The following is a 5,297-nucleotide window of genomic DNA, read 5'->3' as shown; positions in this document are numbered from 1 at the left end:
CCTGATGCCCTATTTTTACCAAAAATAACCCAGAATTTTTGTACTCGATGAATTATAGATGAATAATGTAGCTACATTCGTGTATTTATATTGTAAATAGCAATCGTATTGATTTGGAAGGACTTCTTTGAGGCGATTTTGCTGGACTTTTTGAAGGGCTCTTGGTTGGATTTTTTGAAGAGTTCTTAGCTGGAGTCTTCTCAGGAGTCTTGGCTGTAGGTTGTTCTGGAGTCTTGTCTGCTTTCTTAAAGAAAGTGTCCCAGGAAGTTTGGACAGAAGTTCTCCAGGGAGACGGGCGACGTAATGAACTTGTTAGCTGATGTGGCGTGGCGTGGCGTGGCGTGGCGTGGCGTGGCGTGGCGTGGCGTGGCGTGGCGTGGCGTGGGATCAAACATTGTAAAGTTGAAACTGATGTCATAAAGTTGAAACAGGGTGTCAATTTAGAAGATGTAAGTGCAAAACATTGTAACTCGAAACGTTGTAAGTCGAGGACTACCTGTACTTGTAAAGCTGGGGTTCTATTAGTCTCAGGTCTCCAAAGAGCTGCACTGTAATCCAGGGTGGTCCTGGGTGTGAGCTCTGAGGAAGCCCTGAGAAGTTCAGTACTGGCTGCAGGGCCACGGGCAGCTGGACTCTGGGGGTCCCACATGCCAAGGATGGTGCCAGATACAGATGGAAACATGCCCAAGAGGCCTGGACTAGAGGCACTGTCTGCACACTGTTTAGACCCAGCTGGCTCAAAAACCCTTGGGATCCAAAGCCTGGGCTCAATGGAGCAGACAACTTCTCATCCACCAGCAGGGAAATCAGCAAGGGGCATAATACTGCCATTTCCAGTGGAAGGGACAGTGTAAGGAGGTGGGATGGACTCACCTGGCTTGCTATCTGGCCAGGACACTGGACTTAAAACTCCGCATTGAGGTTAGAACCATCAAAGATGCGTTCACGGGTAGACAGGGAAGGGGCTCACCCAGGCTGTAGCAGGTCCTGGGCTAAGTACTGCACAACAGAGCAGAGACTTCTGGGTGGGAATGGCCTTGATGATGGTCTGAGATTACTGTTATCACTCACTGAATGAAGCATGAGAGAGAGGCAGAGATGCTAGCAGAATTCTCAGGTAGGGGAAACCCAAGATCCTTTTAACAGACTGGGCCACCCACTGACCTCTCCACTCCCAGGAAGCTTAGCCTTCCCCATGCACAAAACTAATCAAGGTCTTGATTGGCTGGCCTGAATGGGGTACAGTATGGTCCAGACTGAACAGCAGGGTTGGGGAACCCACAGAAGCAAAGTACAGCTCTTAGTGCAGACTGGGTGGGGGAAGCACTACATTTTCCTTTGTTCTGTCCCCCGTTGCCTCAGCACAGCACAGCAGTTGCCCTACCACCTGAAGGGCAGCCCATTGCCCCACAGCCTTCCATCCTCAGAGTACTTCCTTCCACTTGCTCCAAGGCTCAACCCCAGTCCCCACTGGGCAGGTGCAGAATGGTGGACAGAGCACCTCTGACAGTACAAGTCAGAAGCAAAAAGGAAAGTCTGGAAACCGCCTTTATTTAGAAGTCAACTTCCATGCCTGGTCTTCCTTGGGTAGCCCTGCAACACACCCCGCACATGCATGAAACAAGCGCATTACCATATGGCGGGGCTCATACCTGTCCCTGTAGCCCCCCAGCCATGACAACTTGCACTCAATGCATAGGAATTACCTATATCCTGTGAACTGGCGGAGCAGGGGAAGAGGGTGACAGCAGGGCAAGCCCTTTTTCTTCCAGAGCTGGAATAGTCTCTGCAGTGCATCTTACTCACTGCCACTGTAACCTGGTGGCCTGCTCCCATCCACTCTTTCCTCTGCCCCCATGACCCCTGCTGTCACCGGAACTTCACAGGATCGTGGCTCAGCTGTAATCACCTCCACCACCAAGAAGCCATTCCGTCCCTGAAGCATGACAGCCATCTTCTCCCCCTTCCTCCCTTCCCACATGAACTGGCTGAAGCCATCAGCTGTCCCTCAAACCTAAGAACCGCTTCAATACCCCAAACCAAATACCCCTGCCTGATTCTCAGTCACCACTACAGACTCAGAGTGACATCTGCCATGGCAGCACCCAGCTTCTTAGGAAACCCCATAATGCAACCACTGGTCTCAGAGTCCCTCTCCCTCCTCTGGAGTCCAGTGGACCTCTTGGCAATTAGCAAACCATACTGCTGGCTGCTGCATCCTTGAGCACTTCCAGGTAGCCATCCCATTGCCCCCCACCCTGCCAGCTTCCCAAGGGCATGGGAAGGAATTGGATTATGCCTTCAAGCTGCCTGGCTGGGGGTGCCATGTGTTCAGCTTAGGTTCATTCTCTGATGTAGGAAGTTCACATAAACAGGCCAGTGGGTGCAACAAGGGCTCAGGTATCAGGACATCCCATCACTCCTCCCAGCTACCGGTGCGGTGGCTCCTGCTTCTGTTGGCGAGATAAGCGTGAAGGTTCCACCCGAAAGGGCCGTGGGCTTAACAGAGGGATGTGTCCAATGAGCCGCAGAGGGGAGAACAGGCGCGGAGGGTGGGCGCGAGACACCGGCATCTGGCCTGCACTGGGTCCTAGGGGAGGGAGGTTTTGGCTGGGAGGGGCAACAGCCATAGGGAAGGGGATGGCGAGTGCCGACAAGTGGTCAGTAACCACCTGCAGACGCCACTGGCAGCATCGGCAGCAACTGGTGACCACCTGCAGATGCCACTGGCAGTGTTGGCAGTGGTGGGGGGTGGCGAGTGGCGATTGCCCACAGGCACCACCAGCAGCATCAGTTGCAGCCAATCACAGGGTGTGCATCGCTAATTTCAGAGGGTGTACGTGCACCTGCGTGCACGCCTTATGCATCGCCAGTGACATCTATTCAAAGAACCTTGTCTGTGGAATGACCACATGGGATTTTCTAATTTGTGTCAGGTCAGCCTTAATGGTCAGAAGGGTCCTTTCTAGATGTGGATCTCTACAGACAATCACAGACATCTGAAAGAAAAGCAGAGCCCTCAAAGCAAACTCAGCAGACAAACTCAGACCTCTCATAATACCATAGGTTATCTCTATATTTTGTGTATCAGATATCTTCAGTATAGATTTTAAGAGCTAAATATAAAATTACTTTCTTACATTCCCCCCCTGCTTCTTTCTCTACTGTATATACACTTCTTCCAGATAAAACTACACTAAACATATTGAATTTACTAATTAGAATAGCAGTTACTAATTAAGTTTAAATTCCAATGTTCCAATCAAATTTTATTTCCTAATTGTGCTACATTATCACTAATTAGAATAGCAGTTTTTACTTAATGGATTATATTTAAATTAAGATGCCTCCATCCAATGTTTTTTCCTACTTACATTTTAACTAATTGGTACAGCAATTATTAAGTTAGGTTTAAATTGAAATATATCAGGCTGGTGGGGAATCATATGATAGCATGCTTACAATCTGTATAAAACTAGCAGGGATGATTAAGATGCAGTCCAGTTAATTAGTTTTGAAATCAAAATAATTTCCTAAGTGTCTGAATAAAATTGAATGTATACTGCTCCCCTGCCACTGTAAAGGAGAAGCTTGTAATAGGCTCAATATGGAGACAGTATGGACATTATTATTATTAATCAGCTCAGAGATACTGTGATCAAGCAAGAATATTTAGACCTCGATTCAAGAAACCATTTTAAGCATGTCTTTCAGTGCCACAGCATTTAGGAATGTTGGAAGGAAATTGCGAAAGGAGTAAAGAGAACTTACATAGCTAAGTCAATGGGACCTGGGCATCTAACTTATATTTTGTCCCATCTACACTGGTGGGACTTAAGCATGTGCTTAAATGTTCCCTGGAAAAGTGATGATTTCCTGAATCAAGTCCTTACAGAATAAAATCTTTTTTGTCCAAAAACATGTCGGCTGTTGTTGTTTTTACTAAAGCTTTAAACAGTTTGTGCCTCAGCTATATTTTGAATCTGATTTGTCAGTGAGGTCATTGCATTACTTTACATGGCCATGGATGTTTGCGTGAGGTTACACATTGAGCATTATAACATCATTGTGCCATTGATGCCTTTGCAAAGGGAGTATTGTTATTTAAGCAACAACCATTCATGATTAATGAGAGACACATTTGTGACATTAGACTGCTGCCCTGCCCTAGGAGCTAGTGTAGAGGTGCACCATGCCAAAAAGAACTCAGAACTTGGCAACGCCATCTGGAGCACAGAGAGAACATAGTTGTTGCTGAAGATGGCTTGCCATGTCCCACCTTTTGCTGTTGCTACTTCTGAGGGGCCAAAAGAAGCAGAGAAAATTGTTAAAAATGCATGAGGGATCATGAGATCCAAAGGCTTCAAAAGGCTGGAACCAACCAAAGTAAAGACCAAAATAAAGTATGGCTATTTTGGGCCAGCCCCCATTCTGTCACTGTTATGTTTGTTGAACGTTACCCCTCTGCATCAAATACTTCCAAGCAATTGGAATGCAGGGACTTGCATATGTGTGAAATACCAGTAATTAAGGGTCAGCCATAGCACTGCAGCCTTGCCTACTGACTGGTTGAGATAATTCTACTTCAGCATGAATGTTAAGATGTTACTAATACAGATTTTATTTGTGTTCGTGCACATGGACATGCACACCACCATATTCGCATAGACAGCTGCACAGGTTTGTGACATGATCCCTTTCATGCAATCAGATTTGCATGTACACACTGATGAGACGTTACCTTCTGTGCGCTTGAGCCCAAGCTTGATCACATTTTCAGGAGCTGTAGGACGTTCCTATGGAAACTATGGCTTTTATTTACCATGAGCCAATATGTCTGTATAAATCAGGACTGAGTGCAAGCTCTGAGTCAGAATACCAGCACCACTAAGAAAGAAACAAATGTATAATAACAGGGAAAAGAAATTACATAAAGATATACCAGTGATTCCACAATTATAATGTTATTGAGCAAATGAGGTAAGATATAATGATTAAATTGAGAACTATATCATATAAGCAGCCCTTTCTAACACCAGGTGGTATTTAAAATAACTCAGCCACAGATAAAGTGCACAGAAACTAAAAAAAGGAAACTGCAAAAAATCATATGAAACAAAAAAGTGGTGATTCATAAAAGAAGGCTGTGTTAAAGGTAAATTTAGAAGATAAACTTTAACTAAAATGTAGAGGTTTTAAATCATGACCCAATACTTAAAAGAACTTGGCACCACCCAGAAATTTTTATTTAAATGAGTATAAAGATTCTCCGTGAGTATAAAGATTTTCAAAAACAG

Source organism: Gavialis gangeticus, unplaced genomic scaffold (genome assembly GCF_001723915.1).
Source record: "Gavialis gangeticus isolate Ggan-Ray unplaced genomic scaffold, GavGan_comp1, whole genome shotgun sequence".
NCBI lineage: Eukaryota > Metazoa > Chordata > Crocodylia > Gavialidae > Gavialis > Gavialis gangeticus.
This window is presented reverse-complemented; position numbering follows the sequence as displayed.